The sequence below is a fragment of the Barbus barbus genome (assembly GCF_936440315.1).
Source record: "Barbus barbus genome assembly, chromosome: 50".
Taxonomy (NCBI): domain Eukaryota; kingdom Metazoa; phylum Chordata; class Actinopteri; order Cypriniformes; family Cyprinidae; genus Barbus; species Barbus barbus.
The window spans coordinates 4,098,195-4,125,309 of NC_136728.1; the positions used below are offsets into that span (position 1 = coordinate 4,098,195).

Sequence of the window (27,115 nt, forward strand, 5' to 3'; positions counted from 1 at the left end):
ATTCATAATTGTGTCAAATGAGACTAGACTGAAAAACATAAATCAAGTTCAGAATTACTCATTAATTTGACTGAAGCTGCATGTTTTCTGTGAATGATGATGATGAATCAAGATGAAGAACAGAAGCATCATTATGAGAAACTCCACAACATCATCATGATAATAGAAGTGAAAGGTCACCTCAGAGGTCACAGCTCATCAAATATATTCCCTTAAACATTGTTAGTTAGTCAGCACACAACAAGAGAATGAATGAGAAATATATGATACAATAAAGTCAGACTGAATCAAATCTATTGTAAATTAGATTATTAAACTCTTCACCAGATTATGAAAAGAAAATACCAAATATTTGGAAATTATTTTGTCATCAGCTGAGGTGTTTCTACTATCAGTGTGTATCAGTGTTTCTCTCTCTGCTGGAGTTTGTGTTCACTCGAGTGGAATAGAGGTTTTTGTACGACCGCTTCATTAGATTGTATCACTGTGGTGGACTTTCGGTGGAGGAACTAAACTGCTGCTCGGTAAGTCTGTCTTTTCAATTCTCATATATCAAAATATTATTATTTAATTAAAAAATAATTGAAAACAACAATGAAAAAATAAGAAAATGTTAAAACAGCCAAAAAAAAAAAAGCATAATAAATGTTTGAGGTTTTTGTCAGATTAAGAACTGGATTATTCTTACTGAACACAAATCTTGTCTAAACACATTTCCATAATGTTACTCAATATGAGTTTATCAGTTCATCTCAGGTTTGTTTTTCCTTCATTTTTACACTGTGTTCATAAATACTTCATTTTTATTATAGATTTTATACATGACAAAGTGTCGTTTTAATATAGATGTAGTTACTTTTGTAGTTCAGTCAATGAATCTCATGTTGTGCTTATAATTTAGTGATTTATAATACTAGAAAAACAATGTACATTTTTTGTTACATTTTAGATAATTGTAAAGACAAAAATAAGAGAATAATATGTACTAAAATATTAGTTCTTTATGTTTGAATATAAAAGTAACTGCAATGAAAGCAGTCATATTCGGACAGTAATTGTTTCTCAGGGGGACGTAAGTGATTTTCAGCATTTACAGGGGGTAGTTGGTGATTTTAATGCCAGATGTTGGTGTTTTTCTCTCACCACTCGTGTAAAAATCCCCGGCTGAATTACCTACTGTTTTCTGACAAACACCAAGGTCGTGTGGTAATTTAATTGTCGTCTGAATCCACATCTCTGAGTTTACGTGAAGAAATTGATTCAAAATTCAGTGTTTAAACCCTTTTTGATCTCTCCTGAACACCGTACGGTAACTGTTGCGCTTCGGTGTAATTTGCATGCATATTTATTTATGAAATGCTGGAAAGTATTTACAAGAGCAATATTTTATAACTGCTCCACCACAGCGAATGTGAGCAGAAAGAGAAGAAAAGCACATAAACATTTGAAATGGGTCTTTATTAGGCAGCAGCTGGTATGCAGTACAATATTAAAATGTGTATTAGGCTATATACAGTTATTATATACATAACTATATCACGTATAATTATATACAACTATAGCACGTCTATTTTCCTATTTTTAAACTGGAGATTTAAATAATCAAGTAATAAATATGATTACATTTTACAAAGTATGCTTGGAATAATAAGAATACATTTTATATAATAGTAAGAATAAATTTGTAAGTAAAATAAATTTTATTTAAAAAAAACAATATAAAATAAAATAAAATCCATATGAGAAACAATTACTGTCCGAATAGGACTTTAGTATGTTAAGTTTAATTGATGAGGTTTCATGTAAATGTATATAGTGATTGTGTAGTTTATTGTACATCTGTATTGATGTTGAATAAGATGAATGATGAGATTGTTGTGATTTTGACTGCACTCCTCATGTCTGCTGCTGAAAGTCGTGTTGAAATGCTGTGAATGCTGCAGGACAGAAGAGTGCTGGAGCTGCAGTGTGTTTTCTGTGTGTTTGTGAATGTGTTGTGTTTGTCTCCTGCAGCTGGTCCCACAGTGAAGCCCTCAGTGTCTCTGCTGCCGCCCTCTTCTCTGCAGATCTCTGGAGAATCAGCCGCACTGCTCTGCCTGCTCAGCTCTTACTCTCCACAGGGGGCGCTGGTGAGCTGGACACTGGACGGCTCAGAGGTCACCGAGGGGGTTGTGACCAGCGCAGAGAGCGAGCAGAATGGCCGCTACAGCCGCAGTAGCGTCCTGACCCTCAGCAAAGCACTCTGGGAAGAGAAAGAGCAGTACGTCTGCAGAGTAACACATGCTGGAGCTCATCTTGAGGCCTCGTTCCAGAAGAGTAGCTGTTAGTCGCTCGCAGTGCTGATGTTTCTCCAGTGAGCGCTGCTCTCTCCTGAAGATGAGCCGTATCTGAGTGTCCTGTGTCAGGCAGGATTCACATGAGTCTAGTGCTGCAGCTGTAGTCATTTACAACTCAATACTGAAAGAGAGCTCTAGTGTCAAAGCACTGGCTGATCTTTCAATCTGCTGTGTTTGCTGCAACATTCAATAAAGCTTCTCAACAAGCTCCATTTGTGTCTGACAACATCATTCAACTAACAGATGAAGATGCATGTAGTGTTTGTTCAGGTGCTTTTCAGAAGCTCGATCAGTAGCAGTAAATCTAGTCAAATAAAGCTCTTGGGGTTTGAACATGGTCTCTGGAGACAGAGCTGCTCTATTCTGAGAGGATCACAATCACTCCACCCTGACAATGCAAATGAGATTTTCAGCCCACACTCCCAGAGTCACTGTTTGATTGGTTACATGATCTGGACTGAAACACACCAGTTTCACTTCTGCTGCAGTCAAGCAGCAAACTGACACACACATTAACTTTACAGACGATGGTAAAATTTAATTTATGAAAATATCATAATTATAAAAATCCATGATCAAAAATCAATAATCATTCATTCTGACACTAATTGTGCATATAGATTAAAATAAACCAGTTTGACACAAAACTGAAAACCGAGGTTATATTCCTATTGATCTCTCAATTAAGTAAATTTATTGCGCTTTTAATGTTTGGCTGGCAATCTTTCACTATTATTTTGTGATTTTGACAGTTAAATGGATTTTGAAGTGTTTAATGGTGGATTTGTGTTATTGTGGTTTTGTTTATGGTAGATTTATTAGATTAATATTAATCTGATTCATATTTTTGGAAGCCAAAATAAAAGCACAGATGGGTGAAATGTTACTTTAATCTAAAGATTAAAAATTTAACAGCTGTTTCAACTATACTGGATTTTATTTAATCAATTAAATTTATTAAAAATAAATTCAGTTAGCAAATAAAATAATGTATTACCTTTAATTGACTTATTATTGTCTTTTTGAATTTGAAAAGATCACAGGCTTCGTTTATAAAATGCATGTATCATCCAATCCTAAATTATGTAGTATTCATCAAAAGTTATAAACAAATTGTGATTTTCAAAGGCAAAAATTATGTGAAATGACGTGAAAATATTTTTATCTGTACAAAAGAGCATTCATACAAACCTTTGTGCACATATATATATATGCCATCAAAATAATGCAACATTGTTTATGAAATTATAAAGATAAAAAATAAAAGAAAACAATAACGTAAAACAGACAATCACAATATTTATTAACATCATTATATGCTTTGTGAAAAATACATCACATGTATTAATGATTTCCTGAATATAAACATGTTTGGAGTTCCGTGTCCATGGTGATGAGTGCTGTACTTCTTCTGAACCATTAAGAGAGATTTGTGGCTGTTTTGTAGGTTGATACATTTAGTTCACATTGTGCCTGAATTCAAAATGAACTGAGATTTATAAGGATTAATGTATTTAGAAACGTTTTTTTGTGTGTTAGGATGGTTTTATAAATCATTTGTAAGGAATTTCTGAAAATTGTATGTATAAATGAGGCCCCAGAACTCAAGCTCATATTTTATAATCAAATGTCACTCAGTGAACCATGAAAACACCTGCAGATGAAGGAAATGATGAAACTATTCTGTGTAGGCAAATTATGGACCGCAAACCCTGAAACATTTCCTCAGATCACTGTTGGTTTTCTGTGTGTTGACTCTGTGTAGTTTCACTGTATCATGAAGCTCCTGTGAGCACGCTGAACATCTGCTGATGGAGCGGCTCTATTCTGAGCTGGGGCGGTTCTAGACCACTTTTACCATTCATCTTAACCTACTTTCATTATTCATTCAGTAATCTTTCACCATGTCATGTATCACTGCAATCTCGAGAATAAGCTATAATAATTTTATCATGTTTCATTTATTTGACAAATAATTTAGTATTGTAGTGTCAGAGGCATCATGCACTCATTATTTTTGAGGGGGCACGAGTGGGGGGGGGGTATTCATGTGTCATGTGACACAACAGTAGCGATACCACTGTATTACTGATAGGTTTATGTTTTATTTATTTATTTTATTCTGAATATTCCCAAACTATATCATGAAATATCTCGCTTCTCAAATATGTGTAAGTAAATGGATGTTGCACCTTTATAGATTCTGTTAGTTGATCTACAACTGGCGATGGGCAAAGTAGCCTAATAGTGTAATGTATTAACTATGCATAAAAACCCGTCTTTTTACATAAGAACTAGATATGGGTGTCATGCCATAAAAGGCAGAACGCAGATTTGAATTCAGCAGCCCCCCATTTTGAATGATTAGCTAAACCCATTCATGCTGAAGTTGTGTGTGAAAATCAGATGAGTGAATCAGATCAGCCAGACAATAAGTTACTGGTGAGATTCGATCATGAGTCAATGAGTCTGTTATAATGTGCTTGTTTAGTACTGATGATTTACCTGCTGAACAAAAACTTACTCTGAATCCCTCAGAGCTCCAGTCAAATCTAAACATCAAAATATTAGTAATATAAGACAAGGCAAATCTTGGAAAAATTGTTTACATTGTGGTGGCATGTTTTGCATGAACAATCACCACACATTTATTTTTCTAGACAATGTGATAACTAGTAAGTGATATACAGTATGACTAAAGTATATTTCCTTGGTATTGTCACACCGTTTGTCACCAGACGTCACACTCACCTAAAGTCTAATGTGTTTGTTCTCAGTTGTTTCTCATCAGCCCAATTAGACTAGCTGACTTTATTTAAACCCTGACTGTTTGATGACTCAGTGTGAAGTCTTGCTTGTTTCACACTCTCCAGTCTTGGTTTTATGACTCTGGATTTTGAAAACTTTGGATATAAGTTTTAATCGGCCCCTGCATGTCGTTTGCTTCTCTGTCTGGTTGCCTTGGGTTTGACCCTTGCCTGGTTTCGACCTCTCTCTCCTTGTTTCTCCTAATAAATATTTGCTTCACAAACTATATCATACAAATAAATAATGAAAAGAAAAAAAGTTTGATACACTGTGTCATCCTCTCTCAGCAGCTGCAGTATCTCTCAGCTGTATCAGTGCAGTCACTGTGACTCTGACTGACGGAGGTTTTTGTACGACTCTTTATCACTGTGTGAACACAGCTTTACTGTTGATCACATGGAAACTCTGACAGTAATAATCTCATGTATCTTCAGTCTGGACTCCACTGATGGTCAGAGAGAAATCACTGTTAGATCCACTGCCACTGAATCTAGATGGAGTGTTTGAATCCCTTCGATTTGCTGAATGAATCAGGAGTTTAGGAGCTTCTCCAAGTTTCTGCTGGTACCAGGCCATACAAGTATATTGACCATTACAGTTGGCCACTGCTGTGTTTGTTTTGCAGTTTATAGTGACTGATTCACCAATCTGAATTACTTTAACAGAGGGAGTCTGAGTCACAGTCACTTGTCCACTGAAACCTGTTAGAAACATAGCAAGAGTTTAAAAACATGATCTATGTGTAAATGTCACTTTTCATAATATAAGTATTTCAGTTTAATATTATCATGAAAACTTTACCTTGTATATATATACAGAGAGTCCAGATGAGGATGATGATGTTGTTCATTGTTGTTGTTGTGTCTTGTGTGATGATGAAGATTGTGTTGTGTTCTGCTCTCAGTCATGAAGTGTTAAACTCACAGCACTATAAACTCTCTCAGAGCACTGAAGCATGTGCTGACGATGCAAAGAGACTCTAGCATTTGCCTGTAGATCATTATCAAAGATGTTTACAAAGTTTGTTTACTTATTAAAAAAAGCTTTTTTAGCACCTGTTTTCAGACTTTTATATGCAAACTTTTGTAAGGTTGTATCGACAGAATCATCATTCTCCCACTGCTTGTCTTATATATGTGATATATAATATATATTAGGGGTGGAACGGTTCAACTTACTCACGGTTCGGTTTGTATCACAGTTTTAGAGTCATGGTTTTCGGTACGGTTCAGTGTGTGCTATGTTTAGGGAAAAACTATACTGTCAAATAAAAATAAAGAAAATAAAAATAATCTAACTACAAGCAACAGCACAAATAAATACAACAGAGCAAAGATACAAATAAAATAAACTGATTTTCAGGTTTTTTAGGTAGGTCTAACATTAGTTTTTAGTACAGAAATTGAATAATCAAATGTAAAATAGCATTGCATATTTTTCTGTATAAATGAAAGATTAATATTTTTTAAAGTTACAAAAGCTATTCAATCAAGAGCAGTGAGTGATTTCCTCGTTGTTGTTGTTAAAGTGCTGTCACTTTAAGAGAATGCACTAATCATTGCACTGATAAAGTACATTCAGCTAGCTATATCTGCTATACGATACTTACCAAGATGGGCATTTTGACATAATTGTTGTGCAAATTTGTCCATTTAAACACAATACTACAAAGAGACTTTCGTTTTTATGGATATTTTGATATATCCTAAACATTCTGGATGATTTTGGCAATAAAACTGAATGTGGCACAAATGGCATTTAGTCCATATCTCATATTTCCTTAACGTCTTGTACCTTTGACAGTGTTAATTTCACATGGATGGGAATATGCATGGAAATGATATGCCAATGAGGTTATGCATCGTAAAACTAGGCGTTTTAAGCTCCATATATGGTGGTTTCTGGAAGGAGACGAGGTGGAGATGCATGTACACACAAACTTCCCCTGACTGGGATTTATAAAGGGATGTTCTGGCTTACACATGCTTTTATAAATCTGAAAACTTTTGTGTGTACGTACACTTTTAGGATGAAATCTACGGAGAGTTTTATACATGAGGCATCTGGGCCACACAAGGGCCGTAATTCTTTACTGCATGTGGGCCGAGTGTAACTGTGTGTTTGGCCCAGAGCTAGGATCATATTACACCTAAAACATGATAATTATATTAAAACACTGACTCATTCTCTTCAGAAATACAAGACTGATGTCGATTGTCATGATATTAGTGTCTGTGATCTGATCAGTGTTGTGTGTGATTGTGTTGTAGAGCAGCTGCAGTATCTCTCAGCTGTATCAGTGCAGTCACTGTGACTCTGACTGACGGAGGTTTTTGTACGACTCTTTATCACTGTGTGAACACCCAGCTACTCATATAGTAGTGACTCATACAGTAATAATCTCCTGTATCTTCAGGCTGGACTCCACTAATGGTGAGAGAGAAATCAGTGCCAGATCCACTGCCACTGAATCTAGATGGAGTTCCAGTGTAACGGCTTGATGTCTGATATATGAGGAGTTTAGGAGCTTCTCCAGGTTTCTGCTGATACCAAGACACACAGCTACCACAGCTAGAAAGCGTCTGACTGGTTTTACAGCTGATCGTAACAGTTTCTCCTTGTTTGATGGATTTTATCGCTGGATTCTGAGTCACTGTCATTTGTCCCCAGATCTCTGAAATAAGACAGTTTAGTTGTTTAGTGAACATTTTGATCAAATATTATCATTCTGATGTATCATACTATATGAGACGTTGAAGCATAGTTTGCGATTTATTATAAAATATTTACCCTGAATGCAGAGAGTCAGAGTCCAGATGAGGATGATGATGTTGTTCATTGTTGTTGTTGTGTCTTGTGTGATGATGAAGATTGTGTTGTGTTCTGCTCTCAGTCATGAAGTGTTAAACTCACAGCACTATAAACTCTCTCAGAGCACTGAAGCATGTGCTGACGATGCAAACAGACTCTAGCATTTGCCTGTAGATCATTATCAAAGATGTTTACAAAGTTTGTTTACTTATTAAAAAAAGCTTTTTAGCACCTGTTTTCAGACTTTTATATGCAAACTTTTGTAAGGTTGTATCGACAGAATCATCATTCTCCACACTGCTTGTCTTATATATGTGATATATAATATATATTAGGGGTGGAACGGTTCAACTTACTCACGGTTCGGTTTGTATCACAGTTTTAGAGTCATGGTTTTCGGTACGGTTCAGTGTGTGCTATGTTTAGGGAAAAACTATACTGTCAAATAAAAATAAAGAAAATAAAAATAATCTATCTAACTACTGTACAATCAACAGCACAAATAAATACAACGGAGCAAAGATACAAATAAAATAAACTGATTTTCAGGTTTTTTTAGGTAGGTCTAACATTAGTTTTTAGTACAGAAATTGAATAATCAAATGTAAAATAGCATTGCATATTTTTCAGTATAAATGAAAGATTAATATTTTTTAAAGTTACAAAAGCTATTCAATCAAGAGCAGTGAGTGATTTCCTCGTTGTTGTTGTTAAAGTGCTGTCACTTTAAGAGAATGCACTGATCATTGCACTGATAAAGTACATTCAGCTAGCTATATCTGCTATACGATACTTACCAAGATGGGCATTTTGACATAATTTTTGTGTGAATTTGTCCATTTAAACACAATACTACAAAGAGAGTTTCGTTTTTATAGATATTTTGATATATCCTAAACATTCTGGATGATTTTGGCAATAAAACTGAATGTGGCACAAATTGCATTTAGTCCATATCTCATATTTCCTTAACGGCTTGTACCTTTGACTGTTAAATTTCACGTGGATTAGAATATGCATGGAAATGATATGCCAATGAGGTTATGCATCGTAAAACTAGGCGTTTTAAGCTCCATATATGGTGGTTTCTGGGAGGAGACGAGGTGGAGATGCACGTACACACAAACTTCCCCTGACTGGGATTTATAAAGGGATGTTCTGGCTTACACATGCTTTTATAAATCTGAAAACTTTTGTGTGTACGTACACTTTTAGGATGAAATCTACGGAGAGTTTTATACATGAGGCATCTGGGCCACACAAGGGCCGTAATTCTTTACTGCATGTGGGCCGAGTGTAACTGTGTGTTTGGCCCAGAGCTAGGATCATATTACACCTAAAACATGATAATTATATTAAAACACTGACTCATTCTCTTCAGAAATACAAGACTGATGTCGATTGTCATGATATTAGTGTCTGTGATCTGATCAGTGTTGTGTGTGATTGTGTTGTAGAGCAGCTGCAGTATCTCTCAGCTGTATCAGTGCAGTCACTGTGACTCTGACTGACGGAGGTTTTTGTACGACTCTTTATCACTGTGTGAACATCCAGCTACCCATTAAGTAGTGACTCATACAGTAATAATCTCCTGTATCTTCAGGCTGGACTCCACTGATGGTGAGAGAGAAATCAGTGCCAGATCCACTGCCACTGAATCTAGATTGAGTTCCAGTGTTACGGCTTGATACACGATATATGAGGAGTTTAGGAGCTTCTCCAGGTTTCTGCTGATACCAAGACACACAGCTACCACAGCTAGAAAGCGTCTGACTGGTTTTACAGCTGATCGTAACAGTTTCTCCTTGTTTGATGGATTTTATCGCTGGATTCTGAGTCACTGTCATTTGTCCCCAGATCTCTGAAATAAGACATTTTAGTTGTTTAGTGAACATTTTGATCAAATATTATCATTCTAATGTATCATATGAGACGTTGTAGCATAGTTTGTGATTTATTATAAAATATTTACCCTGAATGCAGAGACTCAGAGTCCAGATGAGGATGATGATGTTGTTCATTGTTGTTGTTGTGTCTTGTGTGATGATGAAGATTGTGTTGTGTTCTGCTCTCAGTCATGAAGTGTTAAACTCACAGCACTATAAACTCTCTCATGCAAAGTGTCTCTCTATGTAAATGATCTTCATACACAGAACAGGCAGCTGTCCGTCTCAGACCACAGATTAATATTTTATGCATGTTCATGTTCTACAAAACAATAAAAGTTGTAATACTTTATGATGAATATTAGCTATAGAAATCAGACAGACACTCTCTACAGTGAGTGTTTAATTATTTTACTGGATTAATAAAGAAACTAATATTATTAAAGATCATCTGTTTTCTAAACATATTCATACACGTAAACCAGTTTGACATGAGACTGAAAACTGAGGTGATATTCCTATTTATCTCTTATAATATATTATTTAGTGTGTAAGTCTTGTAAAATTATTGTTTGGCTCTCGATCTTTCAGTATTATTTTGTGAATTTAAGAGTTAAATGTTTAGGTTTTAAAGTGTTTAATGATGGTTTTGTGTTATGATGGTTTTGTTCGGAGATTTCTTAGATTAATATCAATCTGATTAATATTTACAGAAGTCAAAATAAAAGCACAGATGGGTGAAATCTAAAAATGAAAAACGTAACTGCCTTTTCAACTATGCTGGATATTATTTAATCAAAATTCAGTTAGTAAATAAAACAACATTTTATCTTTATGTCTTTGACTCATTTTTGTCTTCATGAATTTGAAAAGGTCACAAGCTTGATATTAGGGGGAAGTCGTGGCCTAATGGTTAGAGAATTGGACTTGTAATCAAAAGGTTGCGGGTTCGAGTCTCGGGCCGGCAGGAATTGTAGGTGGGGGGAGTGAATGTCCAGCGCTCTCTCCACCCTCAATACCACGACTGAGGTGCCCTTGAGCAAGGCACCGAACCCCCAACTGCTCCCCGGGTGCCACAGCATAAAATGGCTGCCCACTGCTGTCTCTGTGTGTGTGTGTGTGTGTGTGTGTGTGTGTGTGTGTTCACTGCTGTGTGTGTGCACGTTGGATGGGTTAAATGCAGAGCACGATTTCTGAGTATGGGTCACCGTACTTGGCTGAATGTCACTTCACTTCAAGCTTCATTTTTAAAATGCATGTATGATCGGATCCTAAATGATATAAGATTCATCCTAAAAGTGAGGAACAAATTGTGATTTTGAAAGACAAAAATGATGTGAAATGATTTTATCTGTATAAAAGAGCATCCATACAAACGTTTGTACATATACACCATCAAAATAATGCAGCAGTGTTTATAAAAATGGTAAAGATTAAAACATGAATAAAATAAGGTAAAAATAGATCAAAATATTCATTAATGTTATGCTTTTTGAAAATGACATCACAGGTATTAATGATTTCCTGAATATGAACACATTCGGATTTTCTTGTCCATGTTGTTGAGTGCTGTGCTTCTTCTGAACCATAAAGGGATATTTGTGGTCATTCTGTTGATGTGCTTTTTTTTTTTGGTTTTATAAATCGCTCATAGAGAATTTCTGAAAATTGTATGCTTGTCTTTATAAAAGAGGTCCCAGAACTCAAGCTCATATTTTATAGTCAAATGTCACTCCATGAAAACCATGAAAGCACCTGCAGATGAAGGAAATTATAACACAAAACTTTATATGAATTATGAACCTCAAACACTGAAACATTTCCTCAGATCACTATTGGTTCTCTGTGTAGTTTGATTGTATCGTGAAGCTCCTGTGAGGACGCTGAACATCTGCTGATGGAGCTGCTCTATTCTGAGAGGAACAGATTCACTCAAATATGAGTTTGACTGTTTGACTCTTTATTCTCTGAAATGAGTCGGTTGAGTTGGACTAATGGAGAGATGAGGTTTGTTCACACTGAGACTCTCAGCAGTCAGACTGATCTTCTGAAAGTTTGAATCAACTGTTGACTCTGTGTTGAATGATTCATCATGAAAATCAGATGAGAGAATCAGATCAGCCAGACAATAAGTTACTGGCTTGACTTGATCATGAGTCGGTGAGTCTGTTATAGTAATATGCTTGTTTAGGACTGATGTAAAACTTCCCTCAGAGCTCCAGTCAAATCCAGACATCAAAATATTATAAAGACACGGGAAATCTTGGAAAATTGTTTAGATTGTGAGGGCAAGTTTTGTATGAATAAGCACCACATACTTATGTTTCTCATAGACAATGTGAAATCTAGTAAGTGATATACAGTACAATTGTATTATATTTCCTTGGTATTATCATACCCTCTGCCACTTTTTAACTCCAGCACCAGACGTCACACTCACCTGAACTCTGATGTGATTCTTGTCAGGTGTTTGTTCTCGTCAGCCTAATTAAAATGGCATATTTAATAGTGATGCAAAGTTCAATTCATTTCCGCAAAGTGGTTCTTTTCGGACAGATCGGCTTATTGAACTGGTTCAAAAAGCAGATTCATGGGTTCCTGATGTCATCAAGCAATAACGTGTCTACGCATTTCTTATCAGTATCCGCTGAATGCAAACTGCATACGCTGTTCTGTGTCAGCTGCACCACACAGATACACTGTTTTTGTTAAATAACGACTTGTTGAATAAAGTCATTATTTGTATTTTTTTTTTTGCGTATTCGCGTCGCTTCCTAAAGTTCAGATTGAACCACTGATGGCAGATGGACTGGTTTAACGATGTCCTTGTACTACGTTTCTGTGCCTTGATCATGTAAGCACCCTTGCTGTCTATGGAGGGTCAGAGAGCTCTCAGATTTCATCAAAAAAATCTTAATTTGTGTTGCAAAGATGAACGAAGGTCTTTTCATTTTTGAGTGAACTAACCCTTTGATTATTTTCAACTAAACAGCAACAAAACAAAATGCTTTATACACAGTTTCATTATTAAGTTCCTTACATTTGTATGAATCCCAGCGTAGGTGCCATTCTCCTCTGGATGCTTTATGTTTAAAATAAAACGAAGAGAATGTGTAGCTCAGTCACAATGGGGGAGGAAATGATAACTTCTGAAATAACTGCAATCTGGAATCACCAATAACAATAAACAAATAAGAAATGATAAACAACACATTGTAAATTCAGAAAGCCACTCCAAACATTGATTAAATCGTTCCAATACAAACAACTTCAATAACAAAGTCAACTGAATAAACGACTCAATTACTAATTTTTTGTCAGTATTGAACATCCCTAAAGGTAAATAAAAATGGAAGCATATGGGTAGCAAAATTCAATTTGAAATGTTCAATTTGAAATATGCAAAATGGCAATGTATTGCAATACATAACATGTCAATGTAGTTCTGTATTTAATTTACATTTTAATTTACATTTATTGTAGTCATGTTTAAAGCTATTGATTCTAAAACGTTATTTATATTGCATATTATCTATGTTTACATTGATTTTAAATAAATTAAAATTTGAAATTTTCACATAAATTTTGCAGCGTGTACATTAAAACACAACAACAACAAAAGTTTTATACAAATTCCAAATGATACTGTATATAGACAAAAAGGGCTCCCTTAAAATCATTATAAAGCTGTCACTTGTCTTAGTTCATCATGATCTCACAAAATTATATTATAATCAATGAAGCTCTCTACACTGAACAATGAATATTTTATTCACATACTGTCTACACTTTCTTATAATAAGATGATTATCTAGCTTGCATGGGGGGTGATAACTTGTTGATATGAGTGCAATAATTCCAAAGAATGTCCAAAGATAAATACATACATATTCCATGGTCTGTCTGAATACTGGATTCTGATTGGCTGGCAGGTGTTTATTAAATTCGTTTAACTGCACAGGTAGTTCCAGGTCAGTTTAATCACCGTTCCATATTAATGCTGTGCTTTAATTGATGCACACTAAGCAACACACATCACTCACTCGCACACGCACGCACGCACGCGCACACGCACACGCACCACGCACGCGCACACGCACACACACAGAGAGAGAGGGAGAGAGAGAGAGAGAGGCTTAATACAACTTTTATTAAAGGGTTAACTTTTTTCCAGATTTCTTATCTGACCATATAATAGTTAACAAAATTCACATATAATACATTCAAACATATTCACATTTATAATTTTTTTTCTATATATACTCGTAAATACACACACAACTTTAAAACCAACATATAATTTTCCAACACCTCACACAAAACTCCTCCAACAGACCATATTTCAAAAAACATTTGAATATCATTAATTAATTTAAAATATGTGTATTAAATTTAGATTCTGGCATTCACCATACTTCTCTAAAAACATCTTCAACATCTACTGAACCTATACCCGTTAACTTATTTTTTTTGAGTCTTCCAAATTGCCATTTTAGCCATACCCAGCAAAAAATTTAATAAGCATTCTTCTCTTCTGAAATGTATATTTGGGACCACTAATAAAATGTTGATTAGAAAAAATCTTCACTTAAACCTTTAAAACAATTCTTTAAAACAATAAAAAAACTGTCCAACCTCATACAATTTATAAATAAATGGACAACGGTCTCTTCAATTCCACAAAAAAGACATTCCTTACCCACTGCTGGATTCAGGTGTGCCACGTGTCTGTTCGTAGCTATGATACCATGAACAAGTCTCCACAGTAGGTCTGCTGTACGTTTCTCAATAAGAGGTTTGTACAGAGACCTCCAGGATCCTCTAAAGTCTGGCCCAAACACATCTGTCCACCTCCCTACTCGTACTGGTTTTAAACAGTCTGATGGGTAACTTTAACACAAGTAATATAGATGGCTTTCTTACTTGCTTCACAAAACTGCCCCATCTCCGAAGTTTTAAAAGATAATATTGTGTCAGCATCATAATTTTCCTCTGCTGCTGCAGATATGCTAATGGATGGAAACTGGTACTTTTTCTCCCAATCCACAAACAGTTGAATTTCCAGTGCCTCCCTGCAGGTTCCAGGCAGTGCATGTTGCACCTCTTCTATCACCTGCTGTAGAGGACATAGAGATCGAATCCCTGTTTCACACTGTAGTGCTGCAGCCGTCTTCCACCCTTTAATGTCTCTCAGATTGCCCAGATCTCTGTTGACATTAAAATAATTTTGCCAAGATTTTAACATTGACTGATAAAACAGGGATAAATTACTTAAGTCCAGTTCCTTTAGTCTCAGTAAAAACAATTGTTTGTCGTAACCGAGATCAGATGCTGTCCTTAAAAGAGCACAAGCAATGCGAATCCACCCTTGATCCTCTTCATACAGTATTCTCTGTGCAGTTTGTAGCCTGAAAGCATTAATCCTGATCCTTACGTCTATCATAGCTTGTCCTCCTTTCTATAAAGGCAGATATAACACAGATCCAGGAAGCCAATGTTGTCCTGACCAAAAATAAATTGACAAATCTTCTCTGTAAAACTTTTATAATTTCATTTGGTGGCTCCAACACATTTACTTTGTGCCAAAGCATGGAGGCAGCCAGATTGTTTGTGACCAAGACTCTACCCCTGTAGGATAGTTCAGGTAATAGCCAATTTCATTTAGACAACTTGGCTGACATCTTCTCCAGCATACCTTCCCGATTCTTTTGTCTATAATTTTCTTTACCCAGAAACACTCCCAAAATGTGTATACCCTCCTTGCCCCATTGTAATCCCCCTGGGAGCTGAGGAGGCCCAACATTCTTCCAGGGACCCACAAGAAAACCTTCACTCTTTGCCCAGTTTACTTTAGATGAGGAAGCTCTTTCATATAAAGCCAAACTTCTTCACAATATCTGAACATCCTCTTGTCCAGTAATAAAAACAGTTACATCATCAGCGTAAGCAGAAACAGAGACACTTAACCCATTAAGATCTCCTGGTATATGAAAACCTTTCAAACTACTTTTTAGCTTAATCAGTAAAGGCTCAATAGCTAAGCTATATAGTTGTCCAGAAAGTGGACAACCCTGTCTTATTCCCTTTTAACAAGTACTGGGCAACTCAGTCCCCCTCCCACCTTAAGCATTACAGAAGCACATCTAATATAATATTTATCCATGAGATAAAAGTTTCTCCAAACCCAAAAGCTTTCAAAATGTTTAGAAGGTAATTATGGCCCACACAATCAAATGCTTTTCTTGATCCATCGATAATATACCAATATTAAAATCATTTCTCATAGAGAGGTCAAGTACATCTCTTACTAAAAATAAATGATCCATTATTGTGCGTCCTGGAACACAGTATGTTTGCTCATTTTTCACAACAATACTTAAAAACGTTTTTAATCTATTTGCTAAACATTTAGACAATATTTTATAATCTTGGCACATTAAAGAAACAGGGCACCAGTTTTAGGCAAAAGTGATAATACTGCCCTTTGACAGCTGCTGGGTAAAATACATTTTTTTGAAACATTCACCAGTTACTTTGTAAAAGTCTTCTCCAAGAACATTCCAAAATGATTTATAAAATTCAGCAGGCAAACCATCTACACCCGGGGCACGTCCTGTGGACAGTTGCATAACAGCCTCTGAAAGTTCTTCATAAGAAACCATTTTATCCAATTTCTCTCTGTCCTCAGGTTAGGTAGTCCTTTCAACAACTGATCCATACTCGCATTATCACAGTCTTTAGGCCCAAAAAGTTCAGCATAAAAATGCATTGCAATTTTTCTCATTTCAATGGGATCCGAAGTTAATGTGCCATTGTCCTTCCGAAGGTAAAGCATATATATTTTTGCTTTACTACTTTACTTTCTAGACTAAAAAAGAACTTTGTTGGAGCATCCATTTCCTTAATGGAAGATATCCTCGCTCGAACTAAGGCACTTTTTGCTCTTTCTTCTAAAAGAGTTTTCAGCTCTAATCTCTTTTTCTTTAAATCATTAGTTTCACCGAAAGCATTCAAATCAAGCAAATTTTCCATCTCATTAACACCTTTCTACAACCTTTCAATATTTCTCTTTATAATCACAGTATTATTATAAGAAAATTGCTGACAAAAAATCTTGATTTGAACTTTTCCTACCTGTCATGAATCCGACCTCTGTGTCTCTCTCCGATGGCCACCAGAGGGCACCCTCACCTGAGTACTGACTTTCCCGGACTCCATTTCCCATGCACCCCGTACAGAGACTACTCACCTGCACAGGTGTTTCCCATTGTCTGCTCTACTTAAGCAGCATTCACACTCACATTCATTGCGAAGTCTTGTTTTGCCCCAGCTGACATTTTTAAGCGTTTACCTTGTTATTCTGTGACCCTTCTGTGTATGACTTTGGGTTATTTGACTACTGTTGATTCTCTGCCGCCTGCTCTTGTGATCTTGTTCTCTGGGACTCTGACTGCTTTGCTGCCTGCCCTGACTCCTGCCTGGTATCGTTTCTGTCTCTGCTTTGCCTCTGATATTCCTGCCCCTGTTGTTTGAACACTGCCTGTTTGACCCTGATCTTGATTATTAAAGATAATCTGCAAATGGATCCACATGCTTCTGACCCCTCATTACACTACCTCCCACCACTGAATTACATTTTTCGAATTTGTCCTTGTCTAGTTTCCATTTTTCCCAAAAACATTTAAAATGTTCACAAAAAAACTTATGTAACAGTTTGACATTGAAATGCCAATAAGATCTTGGATGCAATACCCTTGTATTATTAAAATCAATGGTCACTACATGGTGATCAGAAAAACCACAAGGAGATATACCAACATTCATAACTCTATTATTGTCTGATTTATTTACATATATTCTGTCCAGTCTTGCTCCAGTCACAGTAGAGTCTAATATTTTAACCCATGTATATTGTTTTATTGATTGATTACTATTTCTCCATACATCAATTAATTCTAGTTCTTGAGTAATCTTAAAGGTCCCATCGCATGAAAATTTCACTTTATGAGTTTTTTTAACATTAATATGAGTTCCCCTAGCCTGACTATGTTCCCCAGTGGCTAGAAATGGCGATAGGTGTAAACTGAGCCCTGGGTATCCTGCTTCGCCTTTGAGAAAATGAAAGCTCAGATGGCCCGATCTGGAATCTTCCCTTTATGTCGTCATACGGGGAAAGGTTACCTCCCCTTTCTCTGCTTTGCCCGCCCATGAGAAAATGAGCTACGACCATGAGAGGAGAGCGAGAGACATCATGGCTTGCAAACGAGCCAAGCATTGTTTTTTGGCACTTCACATCTGTTCTACTCTATGAAATGTCACATACTGTAATACAACTGAATGCCCAATAAAGCTGTTCACATTTACATATTTTCTGTTGTCATACATAAAGCAAGTATAAATAGTAAACACAACCCATTAATAATACGAAACCCTGAACCCTGAATGGTTTGTTAGTAGTATGTACCCGTTATGGGAAAAAAGCCACCTAAAGTCAAGTCAAGTCAAGTCACCTTACTTATATAGCGCTTTTTACAATGCAAATTGTGTCAAAGCACTGCACAATATCAAAAAAAAAAAAGGAAAATAAAGTGTCAATAAGTTTGAATAGTGTCTTTGCAATAAGGTCGGCGATATCGCTGGAAATGAAGCGTCCCCAACTAAGCAAGCCAGAGGCGACAGCGGCAAGGAACCAAAACTCCATCGGTGACAGAATAGAGAAAAAACCTTGGGAGAAACCAGGCTCAGTCGGGGGGCCAATTCTCCTCTGGCCAAACAAACCAGTAGTTCAGTTCCAAACTGCAGCAAGTCAGGTTGAATGGGCTCAGCTGGTTCCAGTGGTCTTTTCCGATGGCTGTCTAAGTGGCGGCGTCTAAAGGGTCTGAAAGTTACTAAATATTGTGCTAAAGTCACGCTCGTGTGTGTGAGACGCGGGAGCTGATGGCAGCGGGCGGTGGATATTGTTGCGGCCCGCCCAGGTAAAGTCTATGTGTGGGAAACACTGAGCGTATCCAGACACAATATTTTAAACTAACCATTCGGAGACATCCTGCTGTAGCCGCTGAGTTGCAACTTCTTCATCCGGTGCTTCTCCATCCGGATCAGATTCTGGGTCAAACTGAGAAGCTTGAATGACTGCGTGTCTACAAGCCATTGCGATACATCCACTGTCAACATTAGCGCATGGTACCTTGGCCGCAAGCTGGTTAAGGCCACACACCCACCCTCCACCTTGCCCACCTCTCTCCTCCTCATTAGCATTTAAAGCTACAGACACAGAAATGGCTCGTCCTAATGAAAGCTCATTGTGAGACTGGCTCGTAGTGGCTGAAATTCTGCATCAAGGCTGAATTTCGGGAACAAGACTTCATATACAGTACTAGGGACCACTTAGGCCCATATAAAAGCATCCAAAAAACAGCATGTCTTGGGACCTTAAGGAGCATTTTACTAGACTGTGGATGAGGTTCTTCTCCATTTCTATCCAATACAAAATTAGTGGTGCAATTCCAATCTCCTCCCATTATTACACACATTCCCTCATCAACATGTTTTCTAATTTCATTGTTTAACTTCCCAAATAATTCAATGCGTTGTAAACCTGTATTTGGAGCGTATACATTGATAAAAACAAACTTTAAGTCTTTAATTTCTACTATAGCCATTAAAATTCTACCTTTTTTCTAATTCAATAGTGGACAAAATGTTTAGGTCTAAATGTTTAGAAAAAATAATTGCCAGCCCTGCACTCAAATTTGTTCCATGACTCAAAATACATTCACCTTCCCACCACCTATACAATTCAACTTCACTGTGACTATCTGAATGTGTTTCCTGCAAAAACATTACATTAATATCTTTAAGATAAACATATTCTGTAATTATTGCTCTTTTATTCCTATCTCTCCCTCCATTGATATGGAAGGATCCTACTCTTAAAATATCCATAAAAAGATATAAGGAGAGAAAAGAAAGAGACAGAAAAAGAAAAAAGCATTGCAAAGACACCCTTGGCGTGTATCTAATTTCACAAGATTAGTTTGATTTACGTTTAACAGGGGTTTTCTCTTCTCCTACCCTCCTTTGCCAATATAGAATATCCAAATCTCTTTACATCTGGAAAAAAATTCCCGACATCAGCAACCTTTCCAAAAGTCTCATCTAAAAAAGAGTTTATCTCATCTAAAGAGTAAACCTGATCACAACCTACCTGGGATATATCTGACAAGTCTGAAAAATCAGATAAAACACCTTCCTCATCATCAACCTCATTCATCTCATCCTCACCTAATTTTCGTACCTTTTCTTTAGGTTCACATGAATTTACCTTCTGAACATCACCTTGATTTTCAGTTTCTATAGAATTCGTTAATTCACATTCCCTGCTTATCTGACCTTCCATCCTTTCCAGCTCATTTATATCAGACATCTGTACCTCATCTCTTTCAACCCTTTGCTCATTCTCATCAGACAACTCCTTTTCCTTCCTTACACTCTCAATAACAATGTCCTCGTCATTCCCTACTTCTTCAGTAGGAATCTCTTTATCATTTTCCACATCCTCAGTTTTGATTGCCATTTGATTTCTATGTGAATTCACTTGCACTTCAGTTTCAATTCCACTCGGGCCAGCTACAGCACTAACAGGACAAGATAACCTTCCGTGCCCAACAGCACCACATGCTCGCATATAACATAAACGACCTGCCTTCATACATGCATCAAAACGACACATTAAGCTTTTGTGAATTTAAAAACTTAAACACTTGTCGCCTAAAAGACAGCACATGTTTCAAATTCACATTTTTACAGCCAAGTGGAACCATTCTGATTCCACTGGCGAGTTTAACTCACGCTCAATCTCAGCATCAGAAATGAACGGCGGAACATTTGAAATTGTCACTTTACTTGTTGGAGTTACTGATGGTTGAACATGAACAAATCCCGCTTTCAATCAGACGGTGGACTAATTGTTCATCCTTGAGAAAAATCCCCACTTCTTTGTTCATTCGGGACGCAGAGACAATATTTTCATGTCCCACTTTTTCAGCGACTTCTAACAGCACATCTTCCACAGATTCTCCAGCATTCGTGACACACCTGACGCCGTGACGGAGCGACAGAGATGACACCTACACACTCACGTGCGACGCCATCTCCGTCACGACAATATTAACCTATTATACAAGAACAAAAAAAATATAAATTTGCGAATCAAACCAATCTTGTGAAAATTAACACACAGAACTCCTTCCAAAAACTCCCAAAAGAGTAGTTAGGAAAAAACTTTCAATTTTCCCTCTCACCGTGTTCACCCTACCACACTATCACTTCCCAGCATGCACTGAGAGAGAGAGAGAGAGAGTCATGAAGCCAATCAGTGTAAGGGGATGATTAGGAGGCCATGATGGTCAGAGACCAATGGGAAATTTAAAATAAAATTTAAGACTTAAACCTTTATTTGATGGTTTGCAAAATCGTTTTAATTTTTTCAATGAGAAGTTTTCTGTGCAGACTTTTATTTAGGGTTTTAAATATGTTCAAAAAAGAAAGAATGAGTATCAGTTGCTTAATTTTATTTTGGGTAAAGCCAAGTTTTTTAATTGATCATAACGTTGAAAGGGTGTTTGCAGCTATGATCAAATCAAGGCTTTTAATTGATTTTCGTTTTTATAAAGCTACGGACTCCTTAAATATTTCTGAAAGAATATGGTGTCATAGAGGAGCTTTGTGTTCTGTGATTGAAAATGAACTTCATTTTTGAAATGGTGAAATTTGATGTTATGTGATTTGATGTGAATAATGTTTTTAAACAAATTCTTGAAAATTCTCTCTCTCTCTCTGTCTCCTCTCCACCAGTAAGCTGGTGTGTGGTGGGCGTTCTGGCGCACTATGGCCTCAGTCGCATCATCCAGGTGGATGCTGCACACTGGTGGTGGACGAGGAGACACCACCCCTCACAATGTAGAGCGCTTTGAGTGCTTAGAAAAGCAGAAAAGTGCTATTTAAATGTAATTAATTATTATTATTATTATTATTAAGCAATACAAAAATGTATGAAAAACTTCTCTCTCTGAAAACAAAAAGGACATTCATTGCTAACATCTGGATTCAAAACAGAAATAAAAGCATGAACAACAATAATGCCATGCAGAATTTGTCATTATAGATCTCCAGCTTTTTTAATTACCTGTGGCTTGTACAGTGCTCTCCACTCTGGTCTAACATTATTACTCATCTTAAAAACAGTACACCATGGTGTGTTAATTCTTTCATGTAGTCCCTTTTTGTTAAAAACCTTTACACAAGCTTTATACGTTTTTTTTCCCCATTACTTTCATACAGATCAATATCTGTCACCTTTTCAGATTCCCCCCCAAACAAATCCTGCCTCTCTGTTTCTCATTACCACTCCCCCTTGTTTAACTCTCCTTTCTCCGTATATCTTTTCTGGCTTAATGTGTTAAAATTTTGTTAAAGTCTAGCTCCTTGTTTTTTATGTAATTTTTCGAGTCTTCTTTAGTTTTATTTTAGTATTCTCTTTTACTTTTTTATTGGTTTTGTTACTTTAATTTCTATCAGTTATTTAATATTTTGCTTAGGGTTTTTCTCATTACCTGTTTTGATTGTTGTTGAGTCTTGTCTTGCCCAGTTCTATTGTATTGTGAGTGACATCAGCAGCTGCAGTATCTCTCAGCTGTATCAGTGCAGTCACTGTGACTCTGATTGACGGAGGTTCCCTGTCGATACTACACTCGTACTGCGTCGCTAGACGCTATGGGGAAAAACTCCTTTTTCTCCGAGGACTGAAGACTTTTTCAATCACGCAGTGTGACTGCACGACCATTGGTTCGCGCAGTAATAAAAAACGAACCAATGGCTCGTCAGGTACTGCACGAGCCTATGGCGGCAAAGCCCGCCAGAGCCCGCCAGAAGGGGCGGGGTCATCTGGCTATATAAGCGGGCGCTTCGCCATAGGAAAACAGATCAATTCTCCTTCAGCGACGACCTCTTCGCTGATCCAGGACTCCAGACGCTCGCCGTTGACACGCATCGCTGCGGATTGGAAGGCTGCCTTTTTACCCCGCTCCCCGCTGATCCAGCCCGCTTTGCCGAGCCGCTTCAGCGATCAGAGCGGACGTCAGCTCGTCCCCTGCTGCCATCCGGCGAGCCTTCAAGAAGAGCAAATTTCTTCTAAAAGAGCAAGCGGCGTTGTTGCAAATGCCGCGCCGTCAGTGCGTCTCGTGCAAGCTTTCGCTGCACGATGCCGACGGCCACTCAGAGTGTGTTTCCTGCTTGGGTAAATCCCACGCAGAAGCCGCTCTGAGCGAGATGGAATGTTCATACTGCATGAACATGAGTCTCGTGACTCTGCGCGCTCGGATCGCTTTCTTTTCAGAGAGCGACTCCGCCCCTCGCGCTCTCCCGTTTTCTTCCTCCCAGGGACCTGGTGGGAAAAAACGGCGGGGGTAAAGGGCTTAAGCGCTCAGCGGCGAGCGAGCTCACGCCGGCTCAGACCCCGCGTGCCTCGCCCCCGCTATGCAGAGTGGATTCTCCCGTCCTCTTTGAGCACGCGGATCAACGTCCCTCGGTTGGCGCGAGTGACGTGATCTCGTTCGGTGCTTTTGAGGAGGAGCTATTAGATGACAGCATGTCTCTAATAGCGTCAGACGCAGAGGATATCTCGGGCTCTACCATTGACCCCGCCCCCTCCTCGTCTGCCGAGCCCAGCGAAGCAAAGCAAGGGATGGATGCCGAGCTCTTCCGCATCATCTCTAAGGCCGTTGATGAGCTGGGTTTGGAGTGGTCTACGCCGGAGGAGCCCACTCGTAGTCGTCTGGACGAATGGTTCCTGCCGGGGCGCCGCACGGCCCCTCGTCAGCGAACTTCTCCGTTTTTTCCGGAGGTCCATGACGAACTCACGAAGTCGTGGCGTTCTCCGTATTCGGCCCGACTCCGCTCTAACTCTTCTTCTGCTCTCTCCTCAGTGGATGGCGCCGAAGAGAAGGGCTACGAGAGGTTGCCCCCTCTTGACGAAACTGTGGCTGCGCACCTTTGCCCGCCCTCCGCCATCGGATGGAAAGCAAAGGCTGCTCATCCCTCCAAGCCGTGCAGGACGACTTCCGCCCTCGCTGGACGAGCATACTCCTCCGCCGGGCAGGCCGCCTCAGCGCTTCACTCCATGGCTGTGCTCCAGGTGTTTCAAGCCAAACTCCTCCGATCCATGGACGAGTTCGGGCCTGATCCCGCAGTTTTTAAAGAACTGCGCAGTGCCACCGACCTGGCTTTAAGAGCTACAAAGGCTACAGCACAGTCCATTGGGAGGTCAATGGCCAACTTAGTGGTGTTGGAACGCCACTTATGGCTAAACCTCACGGAGATTAAGGAGGCTGACAAGGTCCCCTTCCTCGACGCACCGGTCTCCCCTGCTGGGCTCTTTGGACCTGCCGTCGAGGGCTTTGCAGAGCGATTCACCACGGCTCAGAAGTCGTCCCAGGCTATGCGACACTTCCTGCCTAAACGGTCCAGCTCTGCAACGGCCACCAGTCGCCCCAAGCCTGCTCCAGCGCAACAGCCAGCTAAACCTGCGCCGTCGCCCGCTCAGCCTACAAAGAAGCCTGAGCCTCGGCAGCACTCCCGCTCGGCCAAACGCTACCCCTATCCAAAGCGTCAAGGACCCCGGCCCAGGCTGACCCTGGACCCTGCGCCTCCGGCGTCGTCCTGATCTGATAGGAAGAAAGAGGAAGGGTCAATGTCCCGCAGACGCTGGACCAACCCCAAAACGCCCTCTGTTATGCCTTCAAGCACCCCGTTCAGTTCTGGGTGCCAAGGCAAACCGGTTTGTTTCAAATCCTGTTGTGAATCACAGGCCCTTTCCAGAAGTGCCTTCACATACAGCCGCTGTTATAGCGAGAAAAATAAAAAACAAACATTTTCAAAAAGAGAGCAAATTTCCTCTTCCAAATACCAGGTGCGTCGGGTTCCCGCAAGGCGACTCACCACCCGAGCTAATCCAACCCCTTTCCACACGGGCCAAGGCCTGGCGGGCCATCCCCGGAGTGTCACAGTGGGTTCTGGGGATTATAGAAAGAGGTTATACACTTCAATTCGCTCGAAGACCCCCGCGGTACAGCGGCAGGGTCCCCACCTTAGTGCGAAGCAGCAACGCTCACGTTCTGCGAGCCGAGGTGCAGAAAATGCTGGCAAAAGGAGCTATAGAAATAGTTCCCCCAGCTCAGAGCGAGTCAGGCTTCTACAGCCGTTATTTCCTCGTCCCCAAGAAGGATGGCGGCCTCCGGCCCATCCTCGATCTCAGACGTCTGAACCGCGCCCTCATGAGACGGCCATTCAGAATGACTACAGTGAAGCAGATCCTCTCGCAAATTCGCCCAGAGGACTGGTTCTTTTCGCTGGATCTGAAAGACGCTTATTTTCACATCCAGATAGCCCCCCATCACAGACGATTCTTGAGATTCGCCTTCGAGGGTGTGGCTTATCAATACACGGTCCTGCCCTTCGGGCTGGCTCTAGCTCCCCGCACTTTTACGAAGTGCATAGACACGGCTCTCTCCCCTCTGAGACAGATGGGAATCCGTGTCCTGAATTACCTCGACGACTGGCTCATTCTGGCACAGTCAGAGGCAGAGCTGGTAGCACACAGGTCCCTCCTCCTCGGGCACTTGGAGAACTTGGGACTCAGGATCAATTTAGCCAAGAGCTCCCTGTCCCCCAGCCAACGAACATCGTTCCTGGGGACAGTTTTCGACTCCGCCTGCATGACGGCGAAAGTTGCGCCAGATCGCGTTCTGGCCATACGGCAGCTCGCGGCTTCCTTCAAGATTGGAGCCTCCTACCCACTCAAATCGTTTCAAAGAATGCTGGGCCTCATGGCCTCCGCATCGCCAGTTCTTCGGTTGGGCCTTCTCAAAATGAGACCCCTTCAGTACTGGCTGAAACCTCTAATTCCGCCTCATGCGTGGCGTCATGGACGCATTCGTGTCAGGGTGAACCGGGCCTGCGTGCCAGCCCTGGTCCCCTGGAGGAACCTACAATGGTTCGAACAAGGCGTGACAATGGGTTTGGTTTACAGAAGGAAGGTTGTTACAACAGATGCTTCCAACACAGGTTGGGGAGCTCTGTGCAACGGCAAGCCGACCTTCGGCTCCTGGACGAACGCAGAAGGACAAATGCACATCAACTGCCTCGAAATGGAAGCAGTATGTCGAGCTCTTCAGTTCTTCCTGCCAGTCCTGAAGGGTCACCACGTGCTAGTCCGCTCGGACAGCATGACGGTGGTGTCGTACATAAATCGCCAGGGTGGGCTCACCTCGAAACGCCTTTTCGAGATGGCAGAGCGCCTCTTACTATGGGCTCATCTCAACCTGCGTTCACTGAGAGCAGCTCATGTGCCCGGCATTTTGAACCAAGGAGCAGACATGCTCTCTCGGAACAATGTCCCCTCAGAAGAGTGGATGCTCCACCCACAGACGGTTCAAGAAATCTGGCGAATCTTTGGCAGGGCAGAGGTCGACCTCTTCGCCCCCAAAGACAACTCTCACTGCCAGATTTACTTTTCGAAGAGCAAGGACGCGTTGGCCCACGAATGGCCCAACCTCCTTCTTTACGCTTTTCCCCCGATCGCTCTGATTCCTCAGGTAATCAGGCGGATCAGGGAATGCAAGCACAAAGTGCTTCTAGTGGCCCCACTCTGGAAGAACCAGCTTTGGATCCCGGAGTTATCGCAGCTGCTAATAGCAGCGCCGTGGCCTATTCCCCTGAGGCGAGACCTCCTCTCCCAGGCGAACAGAACGATCTGGCACCCCCAGCCCAAGCTGTGGGACCTGCATCTATGGGCACTCGATGGGACTCAGTAGATCTCCCCGAGAATGTCCTGAACACCATTGAACAGGCTAGAGCCCCGTCCACGAGACGCCTCTACGCCTCTAAATGGTCGGTTTTCTCCGCCTGGTGTCAAGCCCGCGGTAAAGACCCGACAACATGTGACATATCAGTGATATTGTCATATCTACAGGAGCTGCTGGATAAGGGCCGCGCCCCTTCCACGCTCAAAGTCTACGTGGCAGCTATAGCAGCCTCTCACGCTCCTATAGCCGGACAGTCGGTGGGCCGGAACAACCTGGTTGTCCGTTTTCTGAAGGGATCTCGGAGGCTCAATCCGCCCCGACCCCTCACAGTCCCTGCATGGGACCTGCCCACGGTCCTGAGAGCCCTTAAAGGCCCTCCTTTTGAGCCACTACAAGCTGCAAGCTTAAAAAC

The 27,115-nt window shown here is 39.9% G+C and overlaps 1 long non-coding RNA gene across 1 annotated transcript; it reads left to right on the forward strand.

Annotated features, from left to right (window-relative positions):
- The first annotated feature begins 232 nt into the window (after positions 1–232).
- LOC306868183 lies at positions 233–2,544 on the forward strand. The gene is made up of 2 exons (XR_013784087.1): positions 233–524; positions 2,014–2,544. It is a non-coding gene; the product is annotated as an uncharacterized lncRNA (long non-coding RNA).
- The last annotated feature ends 24,571 nt before the right edge of the window (positions 2,545–27,115 follow it).